The sequence below is a fragment of the Terrapene carolina genome, unplaced genomic scaffold (genome assembly GCF_002925995.2).
Source record: "Terrapene carolina triunguis isolate 2854851 unplaced genomic scaffold, T_m_triunguis-2.0 Scaffold119, whole genome shotgun sequence".
Taxonomy (NCBI): Eukaryota; Metazoa; Chordata; order Testudines; family Emydidae; genus Terrapene; species Terrapene triunguis.
The window spans coordinates 622,497-637,735 of record NW_020664470.1 but is presented as its reverse complement, the minus strand read 5'-3'; positions in this window follow the sequence as shown (position 1 = coordinate 637,735).

Here is a 15,239-nt window from a genome sequence, read left to right as displayed (position 1 = left end):
TTTAAGATCAGTGCAGGCCTGGGACTGAGCAGGTGACTTAATTTGAACTAATGATTTGAGCAGGTGACTTACATTTCCATTTTAGGAAAAGAAGGCATTCCTAGAGATTGCCATGTGTTGCTATATAGCAGTGACAGTGGCCATATGTCCTTTCCACACACAGTCCTTGCCAGTGTGTCTCAACCAGGCCATGTAGAAGCCACTAATTCTTAGAGTGCAGCAGGGTGGAATGTTGTTGGTGCTCAGCTGTCCCAACAGCTCAGTGCCTCTGTCCTTGGAGCTCCGGTGATATTAGCACCAGCAGAGAGTGCAGCTTGTTAATTCAGTAGACCTTGAAGACTCATAGAGAAAGACCATAGGTACAGTTCGATGACAAAGGCATTTGGCCAGGTGTATTGCCCAGAAGACGTAGCCCTAATGATTTGCACAATTTGCACAAATACATTGAAAAATGAGTGCTCTGTGCCAAGGAGCGGCTCAGTCAGCAATTGGAATCTCTGCTGTACCCTCAGCCACACAAAGGGTTAAGGCAACGTCCCCCAACATTTATAGACTGAGTCAAACAACTGGGATGCACAGCTTACGTACCACTTTACATGTTTCATGACATCTGTTTGTTACCTTCCCTTGTTCCTTACATCTTGGACACAACATCCCTCTTCCTTGTTCTGTCAAACCATCTTACCTTATATTAGATTGGAGCACATCTGTACAAGCCTTCTGAAATGTATTTACATAAATATCTAATGCTTAATACTTCTTAGGAATGCCTATGTTTTAGCAATGTGAGCAGCAACTTTGCCAAGTTCATGTGCTGGACAGTGAAATTATAAGCATCTGCTTCAATATGTGGCCTGACTTTGGTTCCCAGCCTCTGATTCAGACCTTAGATCTTGCTCCAGGCCCAGTGCTCCAGGCTCTCTCGCTACTACATAGGGAAATTCTGATACTTTGATACTTCAAAAAAGGCCATTTTGGGGGGTGGGGAGGATGGAGGTGGTCAAGATGTTCCTACAATTTTTGATTCAGAAATGTCAAAACATTTCATTGTTACCGAAAAGACACATTTAATTTTGGTTTGTTGACCAGAACTGAAATGTATTGTCTTGAGTCACTTCAATATGAATAACATTTTCCTATTGATTCATACTGTCTTATGGGAGTTATATCTCCAGTCATAGAAACATAGAATGGCAGGACTGGAAGGGACCTTGAGAGGACTTCTAGTCCAGTCCCCTGCACTCAAGGCATGGCTAAGTATTATCTAGACCATACCTTATATTGACAGAGATTTCACAATCTCCTTAGACAATTTATTCTAGTGCAATATCTCATGCCTGCCTTCTTTGCTATGGGCTGGGCTCCCTGGCGAGACTGCAGGAGTGCACAAAGGGAAATGTAGTCAGGCCAAGGACCCTGGTATATAAGGGAGAATGGACACCTGAATTACAACTCCCATCACGCAAGTGGAATAATAGGGAAATACAGTTCATGGCTTCCAAGGCCAGATGTGACCAATGTTATTATCTAGTCTGACCTCTTGTATAACACAAGACATTATTTCCCCAAACATAATTTCTCTTTGAACTGGACCATATATTTAATAACTAAATAAATCTGAGCTTGATTTTAAAATTCCAGTGATGGAAAATCCAACATAACCTTTCTTAAATTGTGGGTTAATTATTCTCACTCTTAAAATTGCATGCTTATTTTCCAGTCTGAAATTTGTCTAGCTTCAATAAAGATTAATGTTAAATCAATTTTATTTTGAGCAGATTCAAAACAAACCATTTTAGTTCACGTCCACAAATCAAAACATTTTGATTTGCATTGAATAGCATTTTTTGTTTTGAGTTTTACAATGGAAAACAGAAAAAAAACAGCAAAATTGAAGTTGTCTGCAAAAAAAAATTCAATTTTATGGAAAATGCATTTTCCACAGAAAAATTCCAATTAGCTTTATTAATTATCCCTGGTCCATTCAGTTCTAAACTTTCTCTGAGACCACCAAAAAAGAAAACAACCAGTGTCAGATGTGACAATGATGTTGTGATGTAGACATCAAATCCCACTGGGCAATAGACTAGGAAAAGCCCCAGCTTACCCAGGGTCAAAGTTCCTCATAGCAAACATGACTAGCAGTTGGTTATCAAATGAACATTCCCTGATTCTTTGTTATGTACAATTAATGAAGCAATAATTATGGCTGAGATTTTAAGTGAGCCTGAGAGAAGTAGGTGCACAAATCCCATTGTCTATTAATGGAATTGGGGTGACTAGTTCTCTTAGGCCTTTTTGAAAAATCCAAAGCATCATTATTACACTTCCTTTGGGAAATTTAAATAAGTGATCATGTCCTTGAGGGACCAATGTTGAGCAAATATAACTTCATAATAATGATGACTGTTCTCAGACAATGGTCGGAGAAACTACTGTCCATAATGTCTTCATTATTCACAGCACTAATAAAGAGAAATGTAATTGTTTATATATATGTATTTATCCTGACACATATCTATCTGTCTATCTACCTATATATCAATCTACCGTTGTATCTAACTGACAAAAATTAAACAAGTAATTGAAGGAGGAAAGAAACAACTCATTGAGTCAATATAGCTTCTCAGACATAAAATGACAAGAGTTCAGGAAAAAGCAACTGAGTCCTGTGGCACCTTTAAGACTAACAGATGTATTGGAGCATAAGCTTTCGTGGGTGAATACCCACTTTGTCAGATGCAAGAGTTCAGGAAAGTCTCTCATTTTAATGTGACAGTTTTAGATGACACAATGGAGCTTTTACACTGTGCAGTTCTTTTCCTTAAAAAAAAAAAAAAAAGGGTCCAGAGGCAAATCTGAGAACTACAAACCTGTAAAGCCTAACTTCAGCACCAGGAAAATTGGTTGAAGCTATAGTAAAGAATAGAATTCTCAGACATATAGATTAACTTGATTTGTTGGGGAAGAGAACATTTTTTAAAGGAAAATCATGCCTTATAGACCATTAGAATTATGTGAGTGGGTCAACAAATGTGGAAAAGGGTGACCCAGTTGATACAGTGTACTTGGAAATTCAGAAAGCATTTCAATTGGTCCCACATCAAAGGCTCTTAAGCAAAGTAAGGAGACATGGGATGAGAGGGAAGGTCCTTTCATGCATCAGTAACTGATTAAAAGATAGGAAATAAAAGGTTGGCATACATTGTCAGTTTTTGCAGTGGAGAAAGGTAAACAATGGGGTACCCCAAGGATATGTACTGGAACCAATGCAGTTCAACATATTCATAAATAATCTAGAAAAAAAAAGGTAAACAGTGAGATGGCAAAGTTTGCAGATGATTCAAAATTACTCAAAATAGTTACATCCAAAGCTGACTGCGAAGAGTTTCAAAGGAATCTCACTAAACTGGGTGATTGGGTAAGAAAATGGCAGATGAAATTCAATGTTGATAAATGCAAAGAAATGCACATTGTAAAACAGAATCTCATCTATGCTTATAAAATGATGGGGTCTAGATTAGCTGTTACCGCTCAAGAAAGAGATCTTGGAGTCATTGTGGATAGTTCTCTGAAAACATCCACTCACCTCACAGTTCAGTCAAAAAAGCTAACAGAATGGTAGCACCCATTAGGAAATGGATAGAAAATCAAACAGAAAATATCAAAATGCCACTATATAGATAGATGATGTGCCTGAATCTTGAATTCTGAATGTAGTTGACTGACAGGGAATATGACAGAAGTCTATAAAGTAATTAATGAAGTGGATAAAGTGAATAAGGATGTGTTATTTACCCCTTCACATAACACATGAACCAGGAGTCACTGAATCAAATTAATAAGCAGCAGGTTTAAAACAAACATAGCACATAACACACAGTAAACTTGTGGAACTCATTGCTGGGAGATGTTTTGAAGGCCACAAATATAATTGGGTTCAGAAAAGAATAAGATAAGTTCATGGAGGAAAGGTCCATCAGTGGATTTTAGCCAAAATGATCAGAGAAACAACCCCATGTTCTGGGTGTCCCTAAGACTCTGACTGCCAGAAGTTGGGACTGAATGACAGGGGATGGATCAGTCAATAATTGGCTTATTCTGTTCATTCCCTCTGGAGCATCTGGCCACTGTCACAAAACAGGATACTGGGCTAGCTGGACCATTGGTCCGACCCAGTGTGGCCATTATTATGTTCTGGGAAAGTTGCAAGTCATTGCAATGGATTTTATTTATCTGCCCATCATGACAGAAATACAACCATCAGATTGAAAGTATTTGCCTCAGTATTTGAATGAGCTGAGGGTTGGTGTGATAATAACACTGCTATCTTAAAGAGTTTTCTATTGTTGAAAGCAGTGAAGCACAAAACATTTGTTTTAAAGTCATGGTCAGGAAATGCTGCTGTTGGCCTTGCTGGAGCATGTACAACTAGCAGTGTGAACCAAAGGCTGTGAATCAGAGTAGACCTGGTCTTGGCAGAACAGTAACATACCAGGTATTGGCTAACCAAGTGAGCACATTCCTGATAGTAAAAGAACATCCAGAGCTCTCAAATAGCTATGGAAACACATTCCTAAGAGATGGCACATGGACACACACCGACCCCATGTAAGAAAAGAATGGGGTGACAGGATAAGGGATGAGGATGTAGGATGTTTTGATTGAACTAGCAGGTACAAGGTATAAGGGTGGTAACTAACAACACCTGGAGTGTCACACTTGACTTGTTTGTATCATGGTCTAAAAGGAGTAGTTATAGGAGGGGCAACTTTGTATCAGCCAATGGGACAGGACCCTGGTGTCCTGACTGAGCCTCTCCCTTGTCATGGGCAGACATGTGTTAGTATCCCTGTGACCACTTGGACAGGGCAGAGTACAGTGCACTGCTGATAATAAACCTCGCCAAGCACCTTCACCCCCAAACTGAGCCAGTGCTCTGTCTCTATGAGTAACATCGAGGTCTGCTCAATCAGCAAGCTGCATCCTCTGCTCGTGCAGCCAACACTGGAGCTCCAAGAACAGCAGCATTGAGCAGCCATAACAACTTTGCAGCCCTAACAACATTCCTCAGCACTAACAACATCTGCAAGGCCATGGAGCAATTTAAACACGTACACACACACCACTTGCAATGATGTTTGGGATAGTTCCATTAATTGCGGAATCCAGAAGCACATCTTGTACTTCCCCAAGTCAAAGCATTGGATGCAGTGTGTGAGAAAGCCCCAAAATGAGGAAGACAAAAAATACCACTCATGCAAGAAACCTAAAATGATATGTGATTCCTTCTTTTAGTGTGGGAAAACTAAAACGGTCTTGTGGATCATGCTGGCCCTCAGAAGAGATCACTTCAATTCCCTGATCCATCACTAACTCCCTGTAGGGCCTGGTAGCATGTAAATTCATATTTCTTGGCCTCAGTTTCTCATTTGTAACAAGTCTGCATGCTGCCTTACCAGAATGACATAGACACAGTTGAGGGGGGTTCCCAGAAGGGTTGTGATACATCATCTGTGTTCAGTGGGGTTCTGCTGAAGTAAGGGATATTAAAAGAGACAAGTCTGTCCAGTTTGGTGGAGAGCACAACCGAGACACATGCTACATGACCTGTCAAGGCTGCTTCCCCACTCTGAACTTTAGGGTACAAATGTGGGGGCCTGCATGAAACTTTTAAGCTTAACTACCAGCTTAGATTTGGTCCGCTGCCACCACTCCCAAACTGCTAATTCCCTTCCCTGGGTAGCCTTGAGAGACTCTTCACCAATTCCCTGGTGAATACAGATCCAAACCCCTTGGATCTTAAAACAAGGAGAAATTAACCATCCCCCCTCCTTTCTCCCACCAACTCCTGGTGGATCAAGATCCAAACCCCTTGGATCTAAAAACAAGGAAAAATCAATCAGGTTCTTAAAAAGAAGGCTTTTAATGAAAGAAAAAGGTAAAAATCATCTCTGTAAAATCAGGATGTAAACTGACTTTACAGGGTAATCAAACTTAAAGAGCCCAGAGGAATTTCCTCTAGCCTTAGGTTCAAAGCTACTGCAAACAGAGATAAACAGTCTAGCAAAAGGTACATTTACAAGTTGAGAAAACAAAGATAAAAACTAACACACCTTGCCTGGCTGTTTACTTACAAGTTTGAAATATGAGAGACTTGTTCAGAAAGATTTGGAGAACCTGGATTGATGTCTGGTCCCTCTCAGTCCCAAGAGTGAACAACCCCCAAAACAAAGAGCACAAACAAAAGCCTTCCCCCCACCAAGATTTGAAAGTATTTTGTCCCCTTATTGGTTCTTTGGGTCAGGTGTTAGCCAGGTTACCTGAGCTTCTTAACCCTTTACAGGTAAAAGGATTTTGGAGTTTTTGGCCAGGAGGGATTTTACAGTACTGTACACAGGAGGGATGTTACCCTTCCCTTTATAGTTATGACATGACCATACATGGGGACTATGAGAATGTCAGATGCTCCTTTATTACCCTGAATGAGCTACCCATAGCATGAACTGTAGGGAAGGTGGGATAACATCCTTCATAGAGACAATGCTAACTGGCACAGAGAAACTGTTGTGGATTGGCCAGGCATAGGACTGGCGCAGATTAGTCCCTTCACAGAGCAAGAAGGGAACTAGATACCGCACTGGTACTCTAAGTCACAATTCAGTCCCTAACCTGCTCCTCAAGCAGCACAGATAATGTTAGGATTGTGAAAGGCTGCTAAGAGTATTACAATAATAGAATCCTGGAAATACAGGGCTGAAAGGGACCCCAAGAGGTCATCTAGACCAGCCCCTTGTTCTCAGGAGGACGAAATAAACCTAGACCATCCCTGACAAGTGTTTGTCCAACTTTTTCTTAAAAACCTCCAGTGATGGAGATTCCAGAACCTCACTTAGAAGCCTGTTCCAGAGCTTAATTATCCTTCTGATTATAAATCCTTCTGATTTCCTAACGTCTAACCTAAATCTCCCTTGCCACAGTTCAAGCTCATTCCTTCTTGTCCCACCTTCAATGGACACGAAGAACAGTTGATCACCATCCTGAACATATCTGAAAACTTTTGTCAGATCTCCCCCTTCCCCAGTCTTCATTTCTCAAGAGTAATCATGCCCAGTTTTTTAACCTTTCCTCATAAGTCAGGTTTCTTGAAACTTTTTATCATTTTTGTTACTCTCCTCCAGACTTTCTCCAATTAATCCACGTTTCCTAAAGCGTGTTGGGGTTATCCCAAGACCTTTTCCATTCAGTTCCCCAAGAACGCAGTATGACTCCAGTCTCCTCACTCAGGTTCCTTTATTTGGCATACAGCAAAGCCATGTTGAGCCGATCAGACTCAAGCAAAGAGGGTGGGAATAGGGAGTACCACACATCCAAAGTGGCACAGCAAACCTCTTCCTTCATTCACATTTACATACTACATTGCAATTACTATGCATTGCATCACATGGTTTTGGATTAGCTTGGTTAGTTTGCAGGAACCAATCTCTATATGGCATGTTTTGCTCATGCACTTTCTATGCTCAAACTACTCTTTACCTCTTCTTTACTTTCCTGACTTATCCTGCCCATTGTTATCTTGTTCATAATAAATGCTTTCCTGGGTGTTCTCCCTCTTATCTTGGCTGGCTTAGACATTTTGTCTCTTAGCTTACTGACCCATTTACCTTCTTGGTTAGCACAGATATTCTTTTTTAAGCCTGCTAATCAATTTATCTCCCTACTCCTGTCTTCTAAGAAATGAGGCTTCTCCCAAGTTTAATTACTTATGTCAGGCCAGGCCTACAGTCCTAAAAAGCATGGCACCAAGAATTTGACACAGTACTCCAGCTGAGGCCTCACCAGTGCAAAATATAGCATGACGATTGCTTCCCATGTCTTTCACATGACACTCCTGTTAATACACCCCGGAAAGATATTAGCGTTTTTTGTAACTGTATCACTTTGTTGAGTCATATTCAATTTGTGATCCACTATCACACCCGGATTCTTTTCAGCAGTACTACTGCCTAATACATTTTCCCATTTCCGTAGTTTTGCATTTGTTTTTTTTCCCTTCCTAAATGTAGTACTTTGCACTTCCTTTATTGAATTTAATCTTGTTGATTTCAGACCAGTTGTCCAATCTGTCAAGGTTGTTTTGAATTCTAATCCTGTCCTCTAAAGGGTTTGCAACCCCACCAGATTGGTGTTGTGATAGGTTATCACCCCTGGGGTGCTGTCTGGGAGCTGCGGGAATCTCTGTGCCCCTCTAAGACACACAGCTCGGTTGGGGACGCAGCCAGCCTCATCCAGGCCTTGTTATCACCCAACATGACAGCAGGTGGCACCACTCACCCAAATTGGGCTATCTGAGTTCAAACACTAGACACCAGCCAATTTCCAAGCTCCCCAGGCACGCATCCCCCTCTGGAGTATAAATCCAAAATTATGCCGTCTTGCACTGCAAAAGGATTTGTACAATGTAAGCTCATAAATAGTTTGCCCCTCCCTCAATGTGGAGAGGACAATGCACACTGGTGTTAACCAAGCTGAGATTTTCCCCAAACACTTCATTCAAAGGCACACTGGCTTAGATTAAAGCATAAAACAAGTTTATTAACTACAAAAAGATCGACTTTAAGTGATTATAAGGGATAGCAAACAGATCAAAGCAGATTACCTAGTAAATAAACAAAACAGCAAACTAAGTCTAAGATACTAGAAAGATTGCATATGAATTAGTAATTTCTCACCCTGACTGATGATACAAACAGACTTGCAGGTTGTCAAGGCACAAGCTTCACTTGCTTTGCAGCTTGGGCTCCCCACCCTCATACCAAGTCCTTTTCTTCCAGAGCTTCTCTCAGGTGCTGAGTTGTGGGGAAGAACAACAGAGGAGGTCAATCCCTACCTTATATAGCTTTAGCATTTGGCGGGAACACTTTGTTCCAGAAACATTTCCCAGCCCAGTTAGTGGAAAAATACAGGTACCCAGCATGCAATCCAAAGTATTGTGGTCTGGTCACATGCCCTTGCAGAGTCACAGCAGCCATTACTTACAGGCTTCCTGAAATGTCCACAGGGAGGCTAAGCTATTGCACAGCCTACTGTCTTTGTCGATGAGCCATTACCACTGTGTGGCTTCTTCGTTGTTGTCTTCAGAATGTCCGTTCATGTGGAACAGGTAGTGCAAGGGGTGGCACACAGCAATGAAATGATCATAAGCTATGACTATCAAGAACAATCACTCTGTGGTCACCATGGCCACATAACAGTAGAGCTGCATCATAGAATACCAGGGTTGGAAGGGACCTCGGGAGGTCATGTAGTCCAACCCCCTGCTCAAAGCAGGACCAATCCCCAATTAAATCATCCCAGCCAGGGCTTTCTCAAGCCGGACCATAAAAACCTCTAAGAATGGAGATTCCACCACCCCCCTAGGTAACCCATTCCAGTGCTTCATCACCCTCCTAGTGAAATAGTGTTTCCTAATATACAACCTAGACCTCCCCTACTGCAACTTGAGACCATTGATCCATGTTCTGTTATCTGCCACCACTGAGAACAGCCTAGCTCCATTCTCTTTGGAAACCCCCTTCAGTTAATTGAAGGCTGCTATCTAATCCCCCCTCACTCTTCTCTTCTGCATATTAAATAAGCCCAGTTTCCTCAGCTTCCCCTGATAAGTCATGTGCCCCAGCCCCCTAATCATTCCCAGTGTCCTCTGATGGACTCTCTCCAATTTGTCCACATCCTTTCTGTACTGGAGAGGCCCAAAACTGTATGCAATACTCCAGATGTAGCCAAACCAGTGCCGAATAGAGGAAAATAATCACTTCTCTTGATCTGCTGGCAATTATCCTACTAATACAGCCCAATATGCCATTAGCCTTCTTGGCAACAAGGGCACACTGTTGACTCATATACAGCTTCTTGTCCACTGTAATCCCCAGGTCCTTTTCTGCAGAACTGCTGCTTAGCCAGTCGGTCCCCAGCCTGTAGCAGTGCATGGGATTCTTCCATTCTAACTGCAGGACTCTACACTTGTCTTCGTTGAACCTCATCAGATTTCTTTTGGCCCAATCCTCCAATTTGTCTAGGTCCCTCTGGATGCTATCCCTAACCCCCAGCGTATCTACCTCTCCCCCCAGCTTAGTATCATCCACAAACTTGCTGACGGTGCAATCCATCCCAACATCAAGATAATTAATGAAGATGTTGAACAAAACAGGCGCCAGAACAGACCCCTGGGGCACTTCGCTTGATACTGGCTGCCAACTAGACATAGACCCATTTATCACTACCCATTGAGGCCGACAATCTAGCCAGCTTTCTATCCACCTCATAGTCCATTCATCCAATCCATACATTTTTTAACTTGCTTGCAAGAATACTGTGGGAGACCGTATCAAAAGCTTTGCTAAAGTCAAGATTTATCATGTCCACTACTTTCCCCATATCCACAGAACCAGTTATCTCATCATAGAAGGCAATCAGATTGGTCAGGCATTACTTGCCCTTCGTGAATCCATGTTGACTGTTCCTGATCACCTTCCTCTCCTCCAAGTGCTTCAAAATGGTTTCCTTGAGGACCTGGTCCATGATTTTTCCAGGGACTGAGGTGAGGCTGACTGGTCCAGTTTCCCAGATACTCCTTCTTCCCTGTTTTAAAGATGGGCACTATATTTGCCTTTTTCCAATTGTCCGGGACCTCCCCTGATCACCACAAGTTTTCAAAGATAATGGCCAATGGCTCTGCAATCACGTCAGTCAACTCCCTCAGCTCCCTTGGATGCATTAGCTCTGGACACATGGATTTGTGCACATCCAGCTTTTCTAAATAGTCCTTAACCTGTTCTTTCACCACTGAGGGCTGCTCACCTCCTCCCCATACTGTGTTGCCCAGTGCAGCAGTCTGAGAGCTGACCTTGTCTGTGAAGACTGAGGCAAAAAAAGCATTGACTACTTCAGCTTTTTCCACATCATCTGTCACTGTGTTACCTTCCCCATTCAGTAAGGGTCCCACACTATCCCTGACCTTCTTGTTGCTAACATACCTATAGAAATCCTTCTTGTTACCCTTCACATCCCTTGCTAGCTGCAACTCCAGTTGTTCTTTAACCTTCCTGATTACACTCCTGCATGCTCGAGCAATATTTTGTACTCCTTCCTAGTCATCTGTCCAAGTTTCAACTTCTTGTAAGCTTCCTTTTTGTGTTTAAGCTCACCAAAGAGTTCTCTATTAAGTCAATCAGGTTGGATGAAGCACCCAGCGTGGGAAATGGTCTTCTTCTCCTCATCCAACAAACCTGCCAGCATCTTAGGCACTGGCACTGAGGTGTAGAAAATCACAAAGAAGGAGAAGTGACTCAGGAAGAAGTACATAGGGGTGTTGATAATGGGTCTACCTTGATGAGAACTATTATTAAAGAATGCCCAAGCAGTGTTACCTGGTACATTGCAGAGAAGACCACAAAGAGCAGGACCTGCGGATAACTCATGCTGTAAAGTCCCAACAGAATGAACTCCATTGGGGTGGTTCCACTGGCATCATCCATAGCCAAAGTGAATTCATTCCCTAGGGGAGAGGAGAATAGGATGTGGACACAGCCTAGAAAAAAAAGGATAAAACTAGTACAAAATGGAATAATGGTCAAACTGAAAAGGGAGACAAGGTGGTTCTTCTTCACATCTGAGGTCTGTGTAGCTCGAAAGCTTGTCTCTCTCAGCAACAGAAGTTGGTCCAATAAAAGATATGACCTCACCTACCTTGTCTCTCTATTATCCTGGGGCCAACACAGCTACAACAACACTGCAAACATTCTCAGAATCCGCCTGCTGACCAGTGATTTATATGTAGAGCTGGATGAAATTTTTCAGATACCTTTTTCACTGAAAAATGCGGTTTTAGTCAACCTGTAACTAGCTGCAATTTTTTACCTGATTAGTTTTAGCTGGGGAAAAAATAACTGCATGCACCCAATTCATTACTTTCCATAGCAGTTAGGGATGTGGGAGACATAGGTTTGAATCCTCACTCTGGAGCGGGGACTTAAACTCAGAGCTCTTTGCTATTAGATAAGCAGGCTAACCAGTAGGCCATTGGGTACCCTAGAGGGCTGGTGCTTCCAGTCTCTCCTGTTGAAGCTCTTCCAATTTGTATGAATCACATAACTATTGATCAGAGCAAGAATTTCATCTTGTATCTTCCCACTACAAGCTATTCAAGGATGAGTCAAAGATAGAGAGAGCAAGCTAACAATGCTCTAGTCTGGTTATTAGTACACTCATCTGTGAGCAAAGAGATGTGGATTCAAATCCCTTCTCTGCAACAGGTGGAGAAAAGATTTGAATCAGCACCTCCTACACCCTAACTGAGCATCTTAATCACCAGCCTATAGAACCAGCCTCATGCTCTCTTTGGCCCAATGCATTGTTATGTATTTGTACAAAGTGGAAGAGGTTAAACAAGGCAAGCTGAGTAGAGTTTACCCCATAGCTGGGTAGTTCGGCAACGCCAGCAGGAGGAGGGATATTTGAGTTCAACCCCCTGCTCTTGTATGGGGAGTCAAACCTGGATCTCCCACATACCATCAAGTGCCCTAACCACAGGGCTAGAGATTATAAAGAAAGACAGATATATGCACATGGTTTATTGACCCAATGCAGACTTCTCAAATTTGCTGACTAATTCTAAACATTTTCAGAACCAAACCAAACTCTTTTTTCTGATTTTTTGGTTTGCTTGCTGAAGCAAAACACGTCAATTATTCACCAAGCTCTATCTATATTTTCACAACTGGAGAAACAGTGGAGTCAAATGGTTAGAGCAAGGGGGTAGGCAGGGAGTAGGATCAGGGCTCCTTGGGTTCTGTTCCCAACTTTAGGAGGCTGTGAGATTAAATGGTAGGGAAAGATAGCTGCACCATATGGGTTAATTTGTGAATGTGCGTTAGTGGTTAGAGCTGGCTGAGTAGGTGTTGATTGCGAACTACTGGTTACTGCCTGGGAGAACTGGGGGTCAAGGTCCTGGGGTTTTATTCTGAGCTCTGGGATGGTAGTGGGATCTGGTGAACTAGCACAAGAGGAGATTGGGACTCAGGATACTCAAGTTCTATCTTAGGCTTGGGGAAGTGAATGGAGTCTGGTCATTATACAGACTCCTTGGGTGGGTGGAATGTCAGTCAGGACTCCTAGGTTTTATTCCTACCTCTCAGACAGAGCAACCAGACAAGACCTAGTGCTTAATGGAGAGCAAGAGACAGTCACAGCCTATGAATTCTCTTCTGAGGCCTGGCTGGGGCCTGGGCTTTGGAAGTTATAACAGAGTAGGAACTTATAGTCGGGACTCCTAGGTTCCATTCCTGCATCCAGGAATACAGTGTGGTTTTAGGTTTCTGGTGGGATGAAGACAGAGTGTCAGGACATCCGGGGTGTATTACTAACTCTAAGAGCAGAGTGTATGGCCTTGTGGTTAAAATAAGGGGGGCCACTTAGAAACAATCTGTCTCAATACTTGAGTATAGGTTGAGTTAAGCACTGTGATTTATTCAGTGATCACTATGGACAAGGCTACACTAGGGTGAAGTGGAAATAACTGAGACTGGGATTTTTTCAAAGAGCCCAAATTGCCCAAAATCCCACAGATTTTGGGCCTTAACTCCTCTGACTCCTTTGAAAACCCCAGCATGAATAAATGAAAAAAGTTAAGCAGATGCTAGAAAAAGAGGTTGCTGTGAAGTCTCTTCTGTCACGAGTGAGGAGCAGTGCTAGAATAATGGAGGCAGGCCGCAAACTGTTGCCTAAGTGCATATTTCAAGGGAAATTGCAATAGCAGGGCAAAGGTTGCATTTGCAAGGCATTCAAGAAGGACACAGAAGCTTGTGGCATTAGGGCCAGGCAATCATGGACTCATTAGCTATGTTTTTGTGTCCTGCAGCTAATGTCCCTTCTCTTCAAGTAGGCTACATGGAGCTAGCACCTAGTTTTTTCCATCCAGAGGAAGTGTTGAATCCTCATTGCAGGCCTGGTGTCTAAAAATTCAAACCTGGAATTTCCAAAAGGCTATTTTTAAATAGACTTTTTTTCTGAAAATTTCCATTTTCTTGAAAAGCTATTTTTTAAAAAATGGGAAAAAAGGAGATTTCCTTGTATAATATTTGACCAGCTCTGAAAGGTATTGCTATGGACCAAGAATTGCAGAATACTAGCATATTTGATAACGCTCACATGACTTACCAGGTCATTCAGCTTGCTTCTCTTCCATCAGTAAATGACTCCATCCATCCCAAAAGAATGCCTGCTAGTTCATATGGAACATATAGACAGCATAATTTTCTAAGGAAAATTCTCTACTCTCTTTGCAAGAGTTCATTGTGATTAATCAGACTGGTGTCTGTAGAACTAGGAGATGATTACTGAATGCCTCAAACTTATATGAGCATTACTGGTAATAAGTCCCAAAGCAGATAGTCTCATAGAGTTTTCTAATAATAATACCTCCAATCTCTTCCATAGATGTCAAAATAGTTCAGAGAGAAAAAGTTTGTATTGGGACAGATAGTTAGAATCATTACTGTATTTTTAATTATATGGAAAATTGGAATCTTAAAGGTTAATTCAGCTGAGATTTTCAAAGCCGCAGAGTGATAATGAGAACTGAGCATTTATATCACAGAATCATAGAAGATTAGGGTTGGCAGAGACCTCAGGAGGTCATCTAGTACAACCCCCTTCTCAAAGCAGAACCAAACCCAACTAAATCATCCCAACCAGGGCTTTGTCAAGTCGGGCCTTAAAAACCTCTAGGGATGGAGATTCCACCACCTTCCTAGGTAACCCATTCCAGTGCTTCACCACCCTCATAGTGAAATAGTTTTTTCCTATTATCCAACCTAGACCTCCCCCACTGCAAATTGAGACCATTGCTCCTTGTTCTGTCATTTGCCACCACTTAGAACAGCCTAGCTTCATCCTCTTTGGAAACCCCCTTCAGGTAGTTAAGGCTGCTATCAAAATCCCAAATATCCCTTGAGACACATTGAAAACTGTCAGCTGAGAAGTTGGTGGCATGTGAATTCCAGTCTACTAGGTTTTGGTGGATCAAAGTTGGGATGATTTAGTTGGGGTTGGTCCAGCTTTGAGAAGGGGATTGGACTAGGTGACCTCCTGAGGTCTCTTCCAACCCTAATCTTCTATGATTTGTGACAGGGCAAGGTCAGATGGCTATAGTAAAGTAGTGAGGAATAGGTATGTTAGCC